Genomic DNA, 23,026 nt, shown 5'->3' with positions numbered 1-23,026 from the left:
TTAAACAATGGACAAAACAATCTCATTATTCTGTATAACATCATCTCAGTCTCCACAGTATGTTGTCAATTATCACAGTAGTAAAAAAAGAAAAAGCAAGGTTTCAGAAACAGAGAGATGCCATCGAGATGGACTAAGAAGAGATCATCCAATGACATCATATGTTGCTGAGCACCTGACCAGCAACAGGGGGCTGTTTCTGCAAACAGCATGCTGGCAAACCTGATAAAGGATGAACAAAATGGTGATGTTGGCAGTAGTACAAGCTACAAAATGGCAATGTGATAACAGTACTGTAAGAACATTACAATTAATGATAATAATAAATGGATATCATGCAAAAATAAATAATTATTGGACCTAAATGCTCAGATTTATAACACAGTATTTCACTGTAACCTTCCAATTCCATCATCTCTGTTCTTCAGCATATGATTTACCCGTCTTTGAGATGTCACCTCCTGTCTTGTCATATGACACCACTTTTCCTGTTTTCCTCATAATCATGCTCTATGTTTTCCTTCACTGTTGCTACCAGAATTAAAAAAGGATAGAAGTCCTTGACCTAGTTTCAAGCAGTTCACATATTAATATACCCTGCTGGAGATATTTCATTAGCACATGGCACATTATTAAGGCTGATTAATGAAGTGGTTTCACATTACACTAGGTGTGGAGTCATAACCCTGTCACACTTGTATGTGAATTTGCTACTTTCTTGTTCCTTGAGTACCATATAATGAGCAGTTGCTTTTCTCCAAATACTGGAATTTCCTCAACCCTGATGGAAGAATGATGCCTGTTTATGTCTTATTGTTTGCTGTTCGTTCAACCATCTCATCCTGCCTGTAAGGTTTTAACAGACAAAAGTAACTAGCTGCTAAACAAGGAGGCCCCAGGCCAAGCTACTTACTCTTGTCAGTTGTAGGACACATTTTTTACAGTTGAGTGCTTTCACGAACAGAATGTCATGCTGCGCTGGCCAGTCTCTGCAAAGATACAATCCCATCCGACAAGCGTAACCAGAGGAAACAGCATACTTAGGGGACAAATCACAGTGGGAATGTGACTTTTAATGCATCTATTAAGTGTGAGAAATAGTCATGGAGAGAAGTATTACCTGGGGATGGCATTCAATTTGAGGCTATGCAGGGGAGAGAAAAAGATAAAGAGAAAAAATCTGTCAGACCAATGGTGCATAAAAAACCAACCCAAAGAGTGATTGACTACAGCTGAGTGCCATGTATGTGCTAAAAGCTGTGGGAATCATGGGTGATTAATGCAATCCTTATATGAGGGAACAGGCAACAAGGAGAGATGAGGATGATGGGGTATATTCTACCAAACAACATTACAGAAGTAATAATCAAGATGACTGATTCTTATATAATAAATCGTATTTAAAAATATTTCATGGAAATATAAGATCCACTCTGTGTCATGTTCAGATAATCCGGTGATCTGTTTGAGAAGGTCTGGCTGCAGACATCCAATAGGAGGCCATCCGTTTGATTTGTTTTGCCTGGTGTTGATGCATTGTCACGTGATTTCCTGTCCTTAACTAAGGCCTGCCCTAGTGACAAATGTCTGTTAATCTCTGAGATCTCGTTTTCTGCTCTATACAAAATTTATTCAGTTGTTTAAAAGACTTTTTACCACCTACCTGGAGTCTACCCTTTAAATGAAGGACTTGCAGTTACTACAATAACAACGACAACATTTATTTATATAGCACATTTTCATACAGCAATGTTGCCCAAATTGCTTTACAAAATAAGAAAAAAAGTTACAAAAACATAAAACAATTTAAAATAAGCAATAATATTAAAGAATAACGCAACAAGGTGATGCCAGATAGCAGGGAGGACAGAAAAAACAATAAAAACTCCAGTTAGACATCGATTAGTTGCAATTAGTGAAGAATGCAGCAGTCAGAATCTTAACTAGAAAAAGAAAATTTAAGCACAACTCACCAGTTTTAGTGTCTATATTGGTTGCCTTTGTCATTTAGAATTGATTTTAAAATACTACTAATGGTTTATAATGCCATAAATAATCTTGCTCTGTCCTATATTTTGGAATACCTGTCTTTCTACACTTCATGTCGTTACCTCAGCTCCTCAAACCAAGCTTAAAAGAGGTGATGAGGTGGCCTTTTGTTATTATGCACCTAAAATCTGGAATACTTTACCTATAGAAATTCATCAGCTAACTCTGTGAAACATTTTAAAAAACTGCTAAAAAGTCATTTTAATATGGCTTTTTCGTACCTACATTTTAGTTATATTCCCAATAGAATATATGGGCATAGAATTACTATATTCTTCTTAGATCTGCAATCTATACTAATATCCACTATTCCCTGTTGTCTTCTACAGTTCTTCTGTGGTGTAGATCTGTGCCACAACCACCTGATCTAGGCACCATGCCGCCTCATGAGATGATGAAATGAAGGTTGGTATCTCAGTTGTCCACAAGACCAACTCCATCAAGTCCCATCATGTGAATCATGAAAGCTATGAGGTCTGATTTAGGAATAATTATATTAGGTAGAATGCCCAGTCGGGCTGGGTGGACCACTGGCCTTGGAACCTCTGCAGATTTTATTTTTCCCTCCAGCCTAATTGGATTTAGTTTTGTTTCTTCTGTCCTCCAGGCCATCTGACCTTACTTGTTGTGTTGTTATTTATTCTTTAAAGTTATTGCCTATTTTTAATAGTTTTCTCTTCTTGTAATTTGTCATCTTGTAAAGCACTTTGGCCTACATTGCTGCATGAAAATGTGCTATATAAAAAAATGTTGTTGCTACTGTTGTAGTAACTGCTAAGTCCTTCATTTTAAAGGCTAAGGCTAGAATCAAGGTAGGTGGAAAAAAGTCTGATAAGCAACTGACCGAATTTTGTATACAGCAAAATATGAGATCTCAGAGACTAAGAGACATGCATTACTAGCACAGGCCACAGTCAAGGACAGAAAATTACGTGACAATTAGTCAACACCAGGTAAAAAAGACCAAATGGATGGCCTCACATTGGGTGCCTGCAGCCAGACCTTCTAAAAATTATCACTGGATTACCTGAACATTATACAGAGTGGATATTATAGTTCTTGCAAAAGTATGTTGCACTGCACAAATTTAAAAACTAATGGACGTCCCTCACACCCAGAGCTCAACCTGAGGTACAGATAATTCCAGAAGGCACAGGACCTGTGTGCACAGGGTTACTGAGTGAAGTCTAACATAACATTATGAGCTGAGCTCTTCCAAACTCACAAACAATTTGAATTCTTGGTCTGAACCACACCTATGATTTATGCTTTATGATTCAACTCAGGATTGTAATTATTGAGCACTTCCTTAATCTGTAACGAGAACTGACTTGATTTAAATAAATGAACTGACTTCATTTCACTAAGTCATCCAACTTACAACAGCTATTATTAAGAAACTGGATATGAAATTTGAATGAAACTTCTTTCCTGGAGGAAGGGTCAAAGAAGGGACAACCTTAACAAGCAGATTATCCTGAACCCATGCCCTTGTGACTTCAAGGAAGAAGTTGCCACTAAATAGGGTGGAAGAGAGAAGGGCAGAGTTTCACTAGGTTTAACAGACAAGTTTAAATGTTTAATTGAGCTAAACTCTTTTTGTATGTCCCTTAAAAAAATGTATTTCAATATTTTTTAAAGCAGACATTGATAGTCAAAGATAGACCAAATAACGCAATGCCTGGAAGTAAAGTTCTTCACAGTACTGATTTTTCTGTCCCACATCTCAACACTCCTGCTGTAGTTTCATCCCATTTCCTACCTTCCACAAAATTCCATACAGTTTCCGTCTCCTCACACCTGCTTTCCCCTGCACCCACAAAAGGTTTCATTCAGTGTTTCCCATTCCATGGTTTTCTCAACTAATTGAGCTATTTTTGATTGTCTCCAGTGGGAAAAAGTTGACTTTTGGGGGTTGCAGCTACCAGTACTAGGGTGTTGTACCGTGTTAGCCATTATGAATGTAGAGAAAAGTCAAGCAAAATGACACCAATATTGTAATCTTTTTAGTTAGCCAATAATAGGTGTCATTTTGCTTGGCTTTTCTATAAAAACAAAATGGTATTTTGGACTATCTTTTAACTCCCCTCCACCGCATTTTCATCCATCTGGCACCCCTTCCACTGCTTTTTACACTTGTATATGTTCTTTACCACTGTAAAATCTCTCCCGTCAAACCCCCTTTGTTTAGTGTGATGGTACATACACATTCCATCACTCTGAAATATCTCTGAAGGCCATCCCCAGACCAAAGGCCTGAAGTTATGTACTTAACCCTCTCGCTCTGACAACCCCCTTTATGGTGTCATTTATGTCTACCTCAAGTATTGGGCTGTTTTTTTTGGGCAAATTTGCTACTTTTAAGCTGTCTTTGGGCTATAATTTTATTTAAGGACCTGACAACCCTGCTTCCATTACAGACTGAAGATATTTTCAATCAGACGCATAGTGGATTCTTAAAACAGAGGAATCTATTTAGGAAAAAAAAAATCACACGTAAGTGAGTAAATCTGTTAATGATTGATTTTTTTCTTTTTCACAATACAATTGGAGTTGATCTATTTATCCATCCATCCATCCATTGTCCAACCCGCTATATCCTAACTACTGGTCGCAAGGCAGGAAACAAACCCCAGGCAGGGCGCCAGCCCACCACAGTGATCTATTTATATCATTTTCAAAAAATATAGGTAGATCAATAGATACATGAAAGGAAAGTCTCTTTTTCCTGGCAATGTCCTCTTTATGAGACTTAAAACAGTGGTTTGGCTGGTGTTTATAAAATCCTTTATAAAGTCTAAGATTATTGTCTTACTGTGTAAACAACACCAGGCCTATATATTAAGTCCAATTCATGTGTGACACCTGCTGTATAAGTTTAGAAAGCACAAACAGCGTAACTAATGTTTGGCATAGGGTTTGCTTAAAGGAAAGCACTCAGAGCTAGGAGCACTGGGAAGAGCCATATTACTATTCAACACCAACTTATAAGTACAAATGGTGCCCAGAAAATGAAAGTGTATATCAACAGACAAAATAATAAACAAGCTGACAAGTGCAACTTAAAGTTCAGGTTCACTCTGAAGAGCACAAAACTGCTTTGAAGAAAGAGATCATCAGCAGAAGTGACAGACTATTTGGTGAGGTGAGTTTCTTTGTTTCAAAATGTTCTACTAGAAGAAATCATTTTTAAAACTAATGAGGACTTCATCTAGGTTATAATGTATGTAGTGGCCTTCAATTCTGTTTCAAATGTTAAGACTTAAGTCTTCTAAAAAATACATTAACTTTCAAATAGTATGTTTTTGAGCTTTTCCTTTTTTGTTATTATGGCAGAAATATAGCAGCCCTCCCAGTCCTTAAAAGGTTTACTAAAGGCTATGTCACACTATGCGACTATTCCAGCGATTTTCATTTACATAACCTTAGAGAGTTAGAGGCAGTTAGTGGCCTATTGATGATTCTGTCTTTAGTCACAAGGGTGGCCTCTCTGTGCACTGGGGGTTGACAACCAATGAATCCTAATCCGGAAGTACAGTGTATAGAATGTAGCAAGGGGAAATATGGAACATGGGAGTTTTGGACCTCACAAACAAAAGAGAACATTGTCAGTCTGATGTTGCATGTTTTATGTACAATGACAGAATGGAAAAAAGCATAAAATGGGCCAAGACTGTGGCTGAACTCGCTGTTACTGTTAATCCTTCGTATAACATAGGCTCCAACAGGTAGCACATTATTATCAGAAAAAGGGGTGAGTATGACAGTGCTGAAAAGTGGTCAAATTAGTTGGTAAATTTGACAACAGAGTGCTTAAAATGGATTGAGAAAATCAAAAATGGCTGGAGAAGTGTTAAGGCCATCCATGACCTCTACTGACAACAACATTGAACAATTCTGTACTGTGATTCTGAGAAACTGACAAGGCTTTTGGCCCTTAGTATACCTTCAGCCCATAAAAAGTGGGATACTACTGGTTGATCTTCTTTGGTGTAAATGGACAGCATAGTGGCCATGTTTACTCCTAAAAACAACAAGCAAAACTGACTGATCAAGGTCAAAACCTTACCATTGTAACCACAGACACACAATATTTCTACATGTGAAACTGTACAGCCAACCCAAACAAACACATTATTACAAAAGTGTGGATAATTATTGACATTCTGTCATTGTTTGGAATGAAATAGTGACAGCAATGTCACCTGTGAATTGCTAGATGATGACAAACTTCAAAGGCACTGCAATACTGTGCTAGACGTTTGTTACTAGCACCAGGACCTGTAAGAGTAAAAGCAAAGAATGTCCTTAAAATGGTAACAATGGTAGAACATGCAACCTAGCAAAGCCTGGGGAGACTCAGAAAATCATTCTGTGACAGGACGTCCCAGCAGGAATTCATATTTATAAATATGAACTGGATAAACACATAAAGGATGACAGCAGTATTGGATGAGAAGAGAACAGAACGGGACAGAGGGAGGCTGAAAGAGATGGGAATGAAAAATTTACAGTCCCATTAAAAACCGGTAAAAGAAGTCATAAAGTCATCAAGGATAAGCTGAAGGACGAAAGACGTGACAAAGTCATTACTTCTTAGATCATCCATACAAAAACATAATATGTAACATTCTCAAACCAGACTTATCCAATTTATTGTCATGGGGGTCCTGGAGTAAATCTTGGAAGCTCTTGCCACAAGGCAGGAGCCAACCCTGAACAGGGTACCAAATCCATAGAAGGACCCACCAATGCACACATCCACTCTGACATTCATTCAGGGGCAAGGCTGGAAAAGTCAAGTAACCTGACAAGCATGTGTTTGGGGTGGGAGTAAGAGGAGAACTGAATTTCTCAGACGAAATCAAATGCATATTTATGGGAGAGCAAGCAAACTCCACACAGACAGTATCCAAGTGTATGGTTCAAATCCAGGATTCATGAGTCAACAGTGCTAACCACTGGGCTACCCATGAAAAACTCTGCACCACAAAATCAATGGTTAACTTACAGAATAAAGTAAGTTATTCTAAATATGGATGGTGCAACGCCAGTGGAGAAAACAGATCATCAGGGAATAATGAAGATAGGTACAATAAGAAACCGTGCCAGGAAGAATGAAGCAAGGTTCAATTAAACATCGAGGAAGATGAAAGGGGTGCACAGCTGAATAAAAATGCCCACAAAGAAAGATAAAAACTAAAACAAGGCACTGGTAGATAAAGTGGACATGGGTGAATGAAAAATGAAAGTTTGGAAAAGGAAACAAAGTTCATTGAAAGATATTGGTAAGGAAATAAGCTGTAGCTGAAAGAAAACACATTAGAAGCAAAACTCTGGTGGAGGACAGTTAAGAAAAAATGTTGCGTGAGAATGTTCAGTATGATGATAGCATATAACAGCATTTCAGACACAAAGTTCACTACATGGTCTGTGGAGAACTGCTGATTGATTAAGATGAAGTGAGATGAGATAAAAAAAACATTTAGCATAGTTTACTTCTGAGAGAAGAGTCCTGTTGGTAAGATGTTATCAATGAAGATGACATGCCTGTTAGTGAAGACTTTAAGAATAAAAATGTATTACCAAAGGTGATGAGTGAAAACCCTTGTGAACAAACTCACCCATGCATCATTTAAACAAAAAGTCAAATACAAGTTCTGTATCGGCTATACATTCAAGTTTGGATCCAAAACTAATAAACTACATTTGGAAAACAGTCCCTCTAATAGCAGATCCAGAATTTTGCAGCTCAGCCTGTTGCCGACTTCAAAACCACCTTCTACTTTAAAATGTTCTCTTTTTACATGATGGCAGCTGCAGAACATCTGGAATATGACCCTGGGTGCTCCTCTTGAAAGATGGCTTTTCCCTGTGCTGTTTGGCCTGGAGGTAAACACCACACACGTATTGACTCAGGGGGTTAAGGCTAACAGCATCAGAGGAAGCACTCAGTTTAAGTAAGATATATAAGTTTAACTAGACCAATTGGTGCTTTATTTTCGACACAAACAAAATTTTAAATATAAGCCTATACTTTGGTAATATTTCATAGTTTGTGTAATGCTGTCAATCATTATAGAACAAGAACTCATCATTTTTAAAGTACTTGATAGAATTTGCTTTTGTCAATAAATGTTGAACATACAGAATAAACATATATTGTAAAAACCACCTAAAGCATAGTTGGATAAGCCATTTTGATGATTAAAGTGACATTTGCTTTTCATATACAAAATTAAGCAGGTCAAAAATGAATTTGTATTGACAAATACCCTTGTCATGCCATACGATTTTAAAATGGCAAGCCATAATGGCAAGAGAGTAGGACTACACAAAACATCAATCTCAGAAAAGCTGTCAAACCCGGACATTATTCAATAATCAAAGTCTAAAGAGAAAGCAAAAGTCAATACCCACAATTCAAAACAATAACATTATTATTTTTATTTTTACATTAGATGTGTTTCAAATTTTAATATAATCTTAAATATCAGAATACATGTGGTGCCAGCTTTAAACTAATTGCAGCAATAGCAAAGTATGGTGCAAAGTTTAGGCAATGGGACTGTGTGACATGGCAACAGTGAGCAAAAATAGCAACAGCCATGGCATTGCAGCATTTACAAAATCGGACACTACTAAATTTGAAACATTGTCATCTTTTCAGTCTGTCCTTTAGGCTTCAGAAAGTACATCTTACATTGTTCCTTTTCCAAGGAAGGTCTTATAAGATCAGTGGCACTTATGTGTCACATCATAGAGACTTCTGAGAGACTGGTCTTGGACTATATGAGTCATCTTGTGGTAGACTATCTGAACCCACTGCAGTTTGCCTATCGGACAAAGATTGGAGTGGAGGATGCAATTATCTACAGTAACTGCTCCACAAGTCTTATTCTCACCAGGACAAAGCTGGAAGCACTATGAGGATTATGGTTTTTTTTTTTATTTCTCCAGTGCCTTCAGTACCATCCATCCATTCCTGTTAAGGGGTAAACTCAGAGAAATGCAGGTGGATGAGTCTATGGTATCCTGGGTACTGGACTATCTGTCAGGCAGACTGCTGTTTGTGGGACTCAATGACTGTGTTTCTGCTATGGATGTTAGCAACACTGGAGCAGCTCCTTTTCTGTTCACTCTATACACCTCAGACTATAAATGTAATACCAGGTCATGTCATTTGCAGACATTCTGAGATGATTTTGCACTTATAGAATATATTGATAAAGGGGATGAGACAAAGTATAGGAGTCAGGTGGAGAAGTTTGTTTCTTGGTTCAAAGAGAATTGTTTGCATCTCAACATCAGCAAAACCAATCGACTGGTTATTGAGTTTTGCCGAGCCAAACAGCCTCTATGTCCAGTCACTATTCAGGAAGTGTATGTAGAGGTGTTCCAATCCTACATGTACTAGGGGGTCCACAGTAATGACAGGTTGGACTGCTCTTGTAACACAGAGGAACTATATAGAAAAGGGCTGAATAGAGCAGGCTCTTCCACCATAGGAGAGGAGGTGTTTCTTTAACATGGGAAGTGACATCCTTCATATCTTTCGTAACTCTGTGATGGCCAATGTTATTTTCTATGTTGTGGTGTGCTGGTCCTTCTAACATCACTTCAGGAGAGGCCCACCAAATCAACAAGCTAATTAAAAGTGCTGGGTCAGTTATAGGATGCCCTCTGGAACCCCTGCAGGTAGTAGTGAGAGAACAGAATTAGAAGAAAGCTGAGTGCTGTTATGAACAATGCTGCAGATCCTCTCTGTGACATACAAACACTAAGTACTTTCAACTAACAAATTATTCAGCAGTGTGTCAAGAAACACTACTGGGGCTCCTTCATACCAGAAGTATTACATCTTCATATGGCCTCAGTTGGGACTGTGACGGCAAAGTCAGAAGTTTTCTTTCCTTTTTAGTCATTCTGCTGTGTGTTTAGACCATAGTGTGTGTAAATATATATTTATTTGTCTGTTTATTTATGTATTAATTTTTTAAAGATCTTCTGTGAAAAGCCAAATTTCCTTCTAGGGACAAATAAAGTTCTATTTAAATTTAAATCCAAATCAAAATGTATTAAGAAAATGATACGTCCAAAGAATTAATTGATGTTTAAACCCTAAAGAAAAGTAAAAGAGGAACAAGAATAAAATAGTATATAAGACAAAAAAATTAACAAAACATAGCCAAACCTAACAATCCTCAGCTGGTGGACTCATTCAATAGTTCCTAGGGTCAAATTGCAGAATAACATTCTCCTTTGATGTTAGGCTGAACGTGCACTTTAAACAAGGAAGGAAGAAATTCAGTCTCTTTGGACACGTGCAAAATACTTTAGGAGTGCTCAGACATTCTTCCATTTTACCTTCTAACATTAAAAAGCCTTCCTATAAACATTTCTATATTTTAAATAGCTGCTTGCATTTTGTTGCAGTTGACATGGATTTTCATTTCCCTTATTATTAGACTATTTTTATACTCTTTCTAAAGAGAAACGTTGTGAGGTTGTGGGTCGCATGTTTCCAAATTTACTTCAGGGCTTAGTCTCTCTTTACACAAAGAAAAGTAGCCAAAAAGAATGAAAAAAAACTTGCAAATAGGACAGCAATTTGCTTGTATTATAAGGCATTTGTTATGGATTTTTTTCTGGATGGCAAGGGGACGTCACTGAGTCCAAAACCCTAGACACAAGTGACACAAACACAGTCACAGGTTCAAATACAATGGTTTTATTTATTTGTAATGCCTTTACGGATCCTTAGAATTGTTCCACACAACAATATACATAATGGGAATGTGAAAACTTCCTCTTTCTCCTCTTCCTTCCTACTCCTCTTCTGCCAGGTGAGTCATCTGCCTTATGACTCTGACTCCTAGAGTTGAGACAGAGGGCTCCTTTTAAGCCAGATACTGGAAGGTCCAGAGGAGAAAGAAGGGATGGTCCATCCATGCAGCATCCCCTAATGGAACCCATGGCATGCAACAGGGCTGTCCCAATGGACTATAATTCCCAGCATACCCTGCAGGCAGGTACAGTGCATCTGGAAAGTATTCACAGCGCATCATTTTTTCCATATTTTGCTATGTTACAGCCTTATTCCAAAATGGATTAAATTCATTTTTTCCTCAGAATTCTACACACAACACCCTATAATGACAATGTAAAAAAAGTTTACTTGAGGTTTTTGCTAATTTATTAAAAATAATAAAACAGAAAAATCACATGTACATAAGTGTTCACAGCCTTTGCTCAATACTTTGTCGATGCACCATTGACAGCAATTACAGCCTCAGGTCTTTTTGAATATGATGCCACAAGCTTGGCACACCTATCCTTCGCCAGTTTCGCCCATTCCTCTTTGCAGCACCTCTCAAGCTCCATCAGGTTGGATGGGAAGCGTCGGTGCACAGCCATTTTAAGATCTCTCCAGAGATGTTCAATCGGATTCAAGGCTGGGCTCTGGCTGGGCCACTCAAGGACATTCACAGAGTTGTCCTGAAGCCACTCCTTTGATATCTTGGCTGTGTGCTTAGGGTCGTTGTCCTGCTGAAAGATGAACCGTCGCACCAGTCTGAGGTCAAGAGCACTCTGGAGCAGGTTTTCATCCAGGATGTCTCTGTACATTGCTGCAGTCATCTTTCTCTTTATCCTGACTAGTCTCCCAGTTTCTGCTGCTAAAAAACATCCCCACAGCATGTTGCTGCCACCACCATGCTTCACTGTAGTGATGGTATTGGCCTGGTGATGAGCAGTGCCTGGTTTCCTCCAAACGTGATGCCTGGCATTCACACCAAAGAGTTCAATCTTTGTCTCATCAGACCAGAGAATTTTATTTCTCATGGTCTGAGAGTCCTTCAGGTGCCTTTTGGCAAACTCCAGGCGGGCTGCCATGTGCCTTTTACTAAGGAGTGGCTTCCATTTGGCCACTCTACCATATAGGCCTGATTGGTGGATTGCTGCAGAGATGGTTGTCCTTCTGGAAGGTTCTCCTCTCTCGACCTCAGGAGCTCTGACAGAGTGACCATCGGGTTCTTGGTCTCCTCCTTGACTAAGGTCCTTCTCCCCCGATCGCTCAGTTTAGATGGCCGGCCAGCTCTAGGAAGAGTCCTGGTGGTTTCGAACTTCTTCCACTTACGGATGATGGAGGCCACTGTGCTCATTGGGACCTTCAAAGCAGCAGAAATTTTTCTGTAACCTTCCCCAGATTTGTGCCTCGAGACAATCCTGTCTCGGAGGTCTACGAACAATTCCTCTGACTCCATGCTTGGTTTGTGCTCTGACATGAACTGTCAACTGTGGGACCTTATATAGACAGGTGTGTGCCTTTTCAAATCATGTCCAATCAACTGAATTTACCACAGATGGACTCCAATTAAGCTGCAGAAACATCTCAAGGATGATCAGGGGAAACAGGATGCACCTGAGCTCAATTTTGAGCTTCATGTCAAAGGCTGCAAATACTTATATACATGTAATTTCTCAGTTTTTTTATTTTTAATAAATTTGCAAAAATCTCAAGTAAACATTTTTCACATTGTCATTATGGGGTGTTGTGTGTAGAATTCTGAGGAAAAAAATGAATTTAATCCATTTTGGAATAAGGCTGTGACATAACAAAATGTGGAAAAAGTGATGCGCTGTGAATACTTTCTGGATGCACTGTATATGGTTGCAGTGACATAGGAATGTTGCCCTCTAGCATGTCATGGCAGTTTATACTCTGAAAGGGCTAACTCCCCAAGTCCTTCCATTATTCTTGCATTTCTTCCTGGCATGGGACAAATTCCCAATCTGGTTGGGACATCAATCTATTCTTGTCTTTCTACTCTGCCCCCCTTTACAACAATGGGCCACCTTTTCTCCTAGACGGGATACCAGATAATCCTTCATGGCACTTACTTTGCTGGTCTGAATGGCCTGTCCTCATCACTGTTTTTCTAAAGTTCTAATGTGCCTTAATTCATTCTATGAAGCTTCTAATGGTGGAAAGGTACTGCGTTAAATAAACATGGGTGTTAGGTTAACAAACAATAGCACATTTATACAGAACATAAGCTTGTGTGCTTGTTTGTTATTTACTTCTGTGTGCTTTGGACTTATCCAATAGAGCCACTACACCTTAGAGAATAAGTGCAGACAGATTAATAGAGATATATTTTTTCTCTTTAGAAAACTGACATTTTGTGTTTTGACCCTACAGCACCCTTTGCTTTAGTTTAAGCAGAAGAGAGAGTGAGTGGTAACTCTGACAGCTGTATCTCTTATCTCTGTAGAGCTACACAGCGCCTCTTTAGCAAGCAGAAAACTGCAATCAACACCTGGGCTTCTGTCTGGAATTCTAAGACTTGCCATGGAATCTGATACAGCTAACAAAAAAATAATAATAATAAAGCCTAGACCACATACCCTGCCATGACAATACCCTAGAAGAGAGGAGATCTTTTAATTTTGGACTTGGCATATTTTCCTTTTCTCAATGTGTGGAGTGATTCAGTTCTGTTGCCCACCAACTGACAAACCAAACTTGGAAATAAAACAAAAGCAAACTGCCAGATGAACATTTGCATGAACTCGGTGCTTTAATCTATTCTCAGGTTTTATTAATTTTAAATACTTCATTTTTTTCACAAATACACATATCACTTGTCTCTCCCAGATGTGAAAAGAGATAGCAGAATTAAATCTTGCACTACAACTCATGTAAGGTACTTAGTTCAAACACAAAACACTTGTCTGTGTAAATATGCCCTCTAGGGCCACAGAACACGCAGCAGGAGTGACACCACCTTTTGTTAAAGACAGCAATGGAATTCCAAGGCTGAGGAAAGTGGGCTGCTCCATGAGAGAGGATTGATATCTCCATGGCCTGAAGACATGTTAACTGCTGGCTTTCCAAAGTTCATAAAGGGATTTTAATGTACACCTTGTGAGTGCGCCGCCGTATTGATCTCAGATTACAGGCTCAGTGAGAACAAAAGAGCATGTGTCTTTCAACTTTAATACACTCAACTATTGTCAATAAACAAAAAAAAAATTAAATAAGGTCTGGTTGTTCATCTCATATTTAGTGTCTTTAAGCTAAATCCATGTGAAATTACTTTGGAATTAAGTTGGGTAAGCCAAAAAATATAAACTCACTGTGACACCTTGTTGGAGATCTCTGGGAAGGCCTGTTTTGCTGAGAAGAGACTATTCCTTATGTTTGCTTTGTTTCACCAGCGTCAGTGAACAAGTCAAATCATCATCTTGATTGAGGTCACCACAGTAATTGTATTTAAATAGATAGTGTAGCTTTACCTGCAGAATGAAGCATAACAATGTTGTGATATTTTAACTTTTCAGTAATCATGGCTATGTATGCCTTATATTATGAATGGCGAAGTCGAGGTTCAGTCAAGATTAGGTTTTTAATATAAATGACAGATGGGGGGAACATGAATAACCTGAACAAAAAAAGGTCATTTACTGAGAAAAATGGGCAGGGGCTGAGCATTTTCTACTTTCCTATTGATACAGTTAAATGAAAGTGTCACTACAGCTTTCTGTTGTGCTCCATCCAAACTGAACAATGTGCCAACATCACTACTGTTTGAAAAATAACTGTTCAGGCTGTAGATTAACTTTTAACAGTGGAGGGTTGAGAAGAACACTGCTGGAAATGTCTAAAGGTCAACCCAGATTATTGATGCTCTATGTTTTCCTTTGCCTTCATCATCTTTTTGCACCTACCACTTGATCCCTGAGGATTTCATTGACTTTTGAGTTACAATGTTGAGGATGTCATTCTATGTTTCTTGTCGCATTTTAAATCTTGTGTTGTTGTTTCTATTTCAGCATGATGTCTCAAAAACTATCTGATATAAAAGTGAAAGACTGTGTTAGGAATTCATTAGGACAATTTTTAGTTCCTTCCATCCATCCATCCATTTTTTGCCAGGTCACACTTTTCAGTGTCAGCTCCTCTAATTTTTCTGGTACTGAGGCATTCTCAGGCCAGTTAAGAGATACAATCGCTGCAGTGTGCTCTGAGTCTGTCTCCTCCTGGTTGGATATGCTCAGAACACCTCCCCAGAGAGGCGAGCAGGAGGTATCCTAATCTATCTATACCTGAACCACTTCAACAGGCTCCTTTCGATGAAGAGGAGAGTTTTTGCTTCATTTAATATTAATCTGTTAAATGTTATTGTTATTTATGTTCTTATTATCCTTTACTATTATTTCAATATCATCATTTAGTCACCATTTTGTTTGTTTGTGTTTCATCAATGCTGCCATTTTGTGTGCTTGAATTTTAATGGAGGCCACCATTTTGTGTGTCTGGCCACTATGATGTAGCATATATTGTGAGCAGCTGGAAAAAATGTCATGTCCATAAAGGACTGGGAGGAAAAAAGATGTTTAGAAATGCAAGACAAAACAGTAGTCTGAACACAGACAGAAGTTCGTAATGAGAATTCATGAACTAAAGAAACCAAAGACAAACAAAGCAAAACAAAAATTGATGAAGACACGTTACGCATGAGTCCAAACTATAAACTAGAAGCCAAACCATAGAATCGTGGTTAAATTGGGTTTGTGATTTATTCAAAAGCTTGTATAACATGGACTGTACACTGCCATCATTTATAGCATAAGGAAATGGTAACATGACATGCAACAGCATGGCAACAACAAACAAGATGATGGCTTCCATGATAAATCCACACAAAATGGTAAAAGCCATGGAAACAATCAAATAGTGACCAAAATAAAGAAGTAAACCAAGCCAATAACAGGAGTGCCATGATAATTACAACATCATGGTTGCTAGGCATGGGATGAAAATGCCATTGATCAGATGTTTTTGTGACCAAACTATAAATAATGAGTGTACACATGTAGACACATTCCAATGTTGTAATATCAGGGGAAGGCTCAACTAAATAAAACAAACAAATTAATAACTACGGAAATAAGTCGTTTAGAGTTTAGCTTTAGTCTGATGTCTGTTTTCAGTTTTATCATTTTGTTGATATTATGTGCTGTGAAGGAAATAATTTTTAAGCATTTTCACCAGTATATTTTTCAATCTTTTATATATATTATCAATTTAATACATACTGTCAGGTCCATAAGCATTTCGACAGTGACACAATTTTCTGTACCCAATAGATTTGAAATAAAGTAATCATTATATGATGGAAGTATAGACTTTCAGCTTTAATTTAAGGGGTTTACCAAAAATATTACATGAGTAGTTTATAAATGACAGTCACTTTTTGCATAATCCTCATTTCTAGGGGTTAAAAGTATTTGGACATTTGACTGACTAGCTGCTCCATAGCCAGGTGTGAGCAGTTCCCTCATTATTTCATTAACTATTAAGAAGGTAAAAGGTTTGGAATTGATTCCAAGTATGGAATTTACATCTGGAAGTTGTCAATGTGAACTCTCAATATAAGGTCCAAAGAGCTGTCCATGCAAGTAAAAACAGTCCATCATTAGGCTGAGAAAACAAAACAAACTCATCAGAGAGATAGCAGCAATGCCAGAAGTGGTCAAGTAAACCATGTGGTACATTCTTAAAGAGAAGGAAAACACTGGTGAACTCAGCAACACCAGAAGGTCTGGAAAACTACAGAAGACTGTGAAGATGTGGGTCCTGCTCAAAGCTCCTATCACACTTACAGGGAGCCAATTGAACCTGACACCGTCGGTAATGTAACCAGATGAGCTAGACAATGAGGACACCAACGAAGCAAGGGGAAAGGTGAAAAGTGCAGTAGAGCTTTTATACAAACAAAAAAAAAAAACAAAGCAAAATCCCAAATAAAGTGTAGTGCTTCAAGTTTTCTTAAATAATCCATAAAAATATAAAAATTCCAAACAGTTAAAACAAAATTAAAAGCCTATAGCGGACATTGGGGCAAACCAGCCAAGCACAGCTCCTTCCCAGTCTCTCCAGCTCACCCAAGGCATGCTCAGCGGGAGAGACTGTCATGGTCTTCACACTACCGACCCCTGTCTTGGCTGCCTCCGCTGGCGTCTGCCAAACCACTTGGAGTCGGTTGTCCTCCTGTCTTCCTTCTCATACTCAAAGTCATTCCTCAGATCCCTAGGGTAGACTCCTCCTCGATTGAACCCACTCTCCTATTCAGTAGGCATGATCCGTCCGTTGAGCGCCGATCCTTCACTCCACCCGGGACCCCTGACCACACTGACCTCTCTTTTTTTGGCTGGCTGGCTGGCTTGTCCTCTTTCTTTCACCACCAATGTTGCGCTCTCACTCTCCAAGCCTTTCCTTCCTTTCAGTTTCATCTACCCTTCCCGTCTCTGCCAGCCCGTTCTTATATGGCGCCTCAATCACGCACTGAAGGAAGCCAATTAAGCAATTGAGAACGATGGCACCCTCGCGTGCAGGTGCTAAACACCCCATTTACTCCATCAAATCTCCACGGATGCACGATCGCACCCACGGAGACTGACACAGCAAATGGATTATTTAAAATATGGCCTCTCTTTTGAAGTTGCGGGCCCACTATACCACAAAGACAAATGTGCTGGCTGACTGCAGAATTCTGTCCTTGGTGAAGAAGAAATCCTTTCACAATGTTTAGCCAAACCAAGACCACTCTCCGGGAGGGAGACCTATCATTACCTAAGTCTACAATCAAGAGAAGACTTCATGAAAGTAACGACAGAGGATTTACCACTAGGTGCAAACCACTGATAAATCTCAAGAATAGGAAGGACAAATTAGACCTTGCCATCAAATGTTTTTTAAAAGCATGTCCAGTTCAGGAACGATCTTCTTGGACAAAGGAAACTAAGATCAATACAAGGTATATAACAGAATGTTTAAAAGAGAGGAGTATAGAGAAGAAAAGAAACGGCTCATGATCCAATAAATATCACATCATCTGTGAAACATAGTGGAGGCAGTTTTATGGCATGGGCATGTCTGACTGCCAACAAAAGTATTTATTGATGATATGACTGCTGGCAGAAGTAGCAGGATGATTTCTGAAGTATACAGGGCTTTACTATCTGCCCAGTTTCACCCAAATGATGCAAAACTGATAGGATGACACTTCACAATACAGATTAGCCAAACATACTGTGAAAACAAACTAAATGTTTGTCAACGCAAAGTAGTGGAAGATTCTTCAATGACCAAATCAATCAATTATAACCTCAACCCTATTGGACATGAATTTTACTTGCTGAAGAGAAAACTGAAGGCAAAAAGGCCAATGAACAACCAGCACCTGAAGACATCTGAAGTAAAGGTCTGGCAAAGCATCATTAGAGTGGAAACCCAGCATTGGAAAAGGCCATGGGTTCCAGACATCAGACAGTCTTTGACTGTAAAGGATTTTCAACCAGTATTGAAAATAATTGTTGCTGAGATCAGCTACTATGGTAGGCAAATCTTACATACCCATCGACAAAAAGTCACGCAATGTGACTTTGGCTTTAGATTCACTACAGTAGAACAGAAAGTTTATATTGAATAAATACAGGACTATTCAAAATGAAGGAGCAGATTTCAAAAATGTATTTCAAACAAACTGTATAAGACAAAAACATATTCCGCACATCACTGAATAGTGGAAAGTTCAAAGTTTGGTCCTTTGCCATTAATAATTACTACTTCCAAATAACAACAAGCTTGAATAGCTGCCTTTTTTGATCTTAGTGTCTTGCATCTTAAAGACCAAGTCACGCTAACTACCAGTCAGTGAACATTCAACCCATCTTACCTCCCAGCTCTAGACTCTCTGGACACAGATGGAGCAGCCTGTACTGTGGATTGCTTCTTTGTTAACAAAAAGTGACTTCTTTCATCAAGGTAAGCATCAAATAGCCCAGAGGCTACTACAATAAATTGTCCTCTACTATACCACTGCTGGAGTAATGGATGGCAGGACCCGAGTAAAGGTTTTCTTTTCTTTATGATGTCATAAGTAAAAGACAGAGTCAGATTGGACTCATGATGTCTTCTACCTCAGTAGCCACACTGGCACCACAACTAATAAATCCCCTGCAACCAGGTGGATTTTTACTTTAGCCAGTCTCTTGTGATTTCTCTTTAAAAGCTGAAGTTCGACAAAAAGTGTCTCTCTTTACTAAGATATGCAATTGTGAGACACGTTTGTGTAGTACTTTGGCTCTCCATGATGCTGTGTCATGTAGCAACTTTTGACTGCTATTATGATCACTAGACATGAGACTGAAATTACTGTATGCTTTGCGGGCCCACTATACCACAAAGACAAATGTGCTGGCTGACTGCAGAATTCTGTCCTTGGTGAAGAAGAAATCCTTTCACAATGTTTAGCCAAACCAAGACCACTCTCCGGGAGGGAGACCTATCATTACCTAAGTCTACAATCAAGAGAAGACTTCATGAAAGTAACGACAGAGGATTTACCACTAGGTGCAAACCACTGATAAATCTCAAGAATAGGAAGGACAAATTAGACCTTGCCATCAAATGTTTTTTAAAAGCATGTCCAGTTCAGGAACGATCTTCTTGGACAAAGGAAACTAAGATCAATACAAGGTATATAACAGAATGTTTAAAAGAGAGGAGTATAGAGAAGAAAAGAAACGGCTCATGATCCAATAAATATCACATCATCTGTGAAACATAGTGGAGGCAGTTTTATGGCATGGGCATGTCTGACTGCCAACAAAAGTATTTATTGATGATATGACTGCTGGCAGAAGTAGCAGGATGATTTCTGAAGTATACAGGGCTTTACTATCTGCCCAGTTTCACCCAAATGATGCAAAACTGATAGGATGACACTTCACAATACAGATTAGCCAAACATACTGTGAAAACAAACTAAATGTTTGTCAACGCAAAGTAGTGGAAGATTCTTCAATGACCAAATCAATCAATTATAACCTCAACCCTATTGGACATGAATTTTACTTGCTGAAGAGAAAACTGAAGGCAAAAAGGCCAATGAACAACCAGCACCTGAAGACATCTGAAGTAAAGGTCTGGCAAAGCATCATTAGAGTGGAAACCCAGCATTGGAAAAGGCCATGGGTTCCAGACATCAGACAGTCTTTGACTGTAAAGGATTTTCAACCAGTATTGAAAATAATTGTTGCTGAGATCAGCTACTATGGTAGGCAAATCTTACATACCCATCGACAAAAAGTCACGCAATGTGACTTTGGCTTTAGATTCACTACAGTAGAACAGAAAGTTTATATTGAATAAATACAGGACTATTCAAAATGAAGGAGCAGATTTCAAAAATGTATTTCAAACAAACTGTATAAGACAAAAACATATTCCGCACATCACTGAATAGTGGAAAGTTCAAAGTTTGGTCCTTTGCCATTAATAATTACTACTTCCAAATAACAACAAGCTTGAATAGCTGCCTTTTTTGATCTTAGTGTCTTGCATCTTAAAGACCAAGTCACGCTAACTACCAGTCAGTGAACATTCAACCCATCTTACCTCCCAGCTCTAGACTCTCTGGACACAGATGGAGCAGCCTGTACTGTGGATTGCTTCTTTGTTAACAAAAAGTGACTTCTTTCATCAAGGTAAGCATCAAATAGCCCAGAGGCTACTACAATAAATTGTCCTCTACTATACCACTGCTGGAGTAATGGATGGCAGGACCCGAGTAAAGGTTTTCTTTTCTTTATGATGTCATAAGTAAAAGACAGAGTCAGATTGGACTCATGATGTCTTCTACCTCAGTAGCCACACTGGCACCACAACTAATAAATCCCCTGCAACCAGGTGGATTTTTACTTTAGCCAGTCTCTTGTGATTTCTCTTTAAAAGCTGAAGTTCGACAAAAAGTGTCTCTCTTTACTAAGATATGCAATTGTGAGACACGTTTGTGTAGTACTTTGGCTCTCCATGATGCTGTGTCATGTAGCAACTTTTGACTGCTATTATGATCACTAGACATGAGACTGAAATTACTGTATGCTTGCAATTAAACTAGAAGATGATAAGGTTGCTAAAAGACATGTTTAGGAACTAGCCAATATCAAAGCCAGTCAGAACCAAGCAGAGAAAACCAAGTGTCGTAATCAGGACAATACATTGAAGCAAAACACTCAAACCTACCAGTAGGGCCTGCTTGAGAAAGAAACTAACTGACACTAAGTTTTAGAAGTTATTTTGGTATGGTACATCCACCGAAAGATACTAAACCTGGCACGTGATGCAATGTTTACACTGGTGATGTCACTAATTGTAGCTCATGCAACAACATGATTAGGAACGTGATAACACACAGCCAACATTGCGTCACATAAAGAAATGAAACAAAACAGCCATAAGAACCAACACTCTTAAAATGAAAATGAAAAAAATTGTTGAGAATTTACTCCCTACATACAAAAACCCAAACTAGATAAAAACACATGTATGAAAGTGGTTAAATACTACAACTGCCTTGTTAATTCTAGTTTTCTAATGGTCATTTGTTTTATCATGAAAAAGTGTTCACAAAAGGCACTTTCAGCTCTTAGGTGCTTTCTCATATTGGTGAACAAGTTAATACTGGAAATGCCTAAACTGCTAGCCACGCTTTATGTGTACACCCTGCAATACTCACCCTTTCAACCTTCACTCATCACTCGTGTCTCATATACAACACAGGCCAAAAGCCTATTGCTGCGCTGGCCAAGCCACAGCTATGACAGTCTGTAACCATATCATTTCGCCTAAAAGAGCTACACTTCAGAATACCATCGGAAAAATCCAAGAACCGATTCACAGATGTGACGCTTTGCAGCCAGATAGCTACCTTTAAAAGGGCTGCACAAATGCACTCTCAGACATCAAGGGCTTGATTGAAAGCCTTCCCTTGTTGAGTCACAGCAAGTCTGCACTCACATGACTGCCCCGAGAACAACTTAACCTGGATGAACATAGCTCATTACAGTGGCACCTCGGTTTGCGAGCACAATTCGTTCCAGAAACGTGCTCACAGTCCAAAGCACTCGTATATCAAAATGAATTTCCCCATAAGAAATAATGGAAACTCAGATGATTCGTTCCACAACCCAAAACTATTCATATAAATATGATTAATACAAAATATAAAGTAAAAATACATAAAACAAATTAACCTGCACTTTACCTTTAAAAAGAATCATGGCTGATGTGAGTGAGTTTCTAAACTCTTGTGGGATTCCACCCAACGGGACGACACGCGGAAGAGTGTCCCAAAGCAATCGCAGTCTCCCAGCGCTGTAGCAGTTCGCCGTAAAAGCGAATCCGAAAAGATCGCGGACATGCTATAAGCGCCTGCCATCAATGGGTGATACAAGGAACAAGGAACATTATAAATGCACAGGGCATAGTATTGCTTGGCCACGACCCTACCTGACTGCTGTGTCTGTGTGTAGGAGAGTGGTAGATCCCACTACAATAAATAACCGTGCTGTTGCTGTTTCAAGCTGAATAAAGCTGGTGTTGTTAATGTACTGAGACTCAAGACAGGGGCGCAAGACAGGGACACATGCGCGCGCACACACACACAGTCACAATGCTGTAGTAAACAGTATACACTCGTACAGATGTCGACTATATAAGTGAGGCACGCCGACTCAGACGGAGAATAGGAGACAATTGCCCACAAGAGAAAGAGAGAGAGAGAGACACACACACAAGCAGGCGAGAGAAACACACACACAAACGCACGCACAAGAAGAACCATCAGCTCAGTTGTGATCACATGACGCTCAGCAGACAAAGCGTATCCTTACTACTCGTATTGCAAGATCTCGCTCGTTTATCAAGTCAAAATTTATTAAAAATTTTAGCTCATCTTGCAAAACACTCGTAAACCTAGTTACTCGCAAACGGAGGTTCCACTGTATATTAACACTCAACAATCACTGTTAAATGTCAGCTAACAACAAGACAACTTCAACGAGGTAATTCCCAAATTTTAATCCAATCATTACTTATGTTCATTTGCTGGAAAACCAGATATAA

Source organism: Polypterus senegalus, chromosome 1 (genome assembly GCF_016835505.1).
Source record: "Polypterus senegalus isolate Bchr_013 chromosome 1, ASM1683550v1, whole genome shotgun sequence".
Lineage (NCBI taxonomy): Eukaryota > Metazoa > Chordata > Cladistia > Polypteriformes > Polypteridae > Polypterus > Polypterus senegalus.
The sequence above is the reverse complement of the archived record's forward strand: the minus strand, read 5'-3'. Positions refer to the sequence as shown.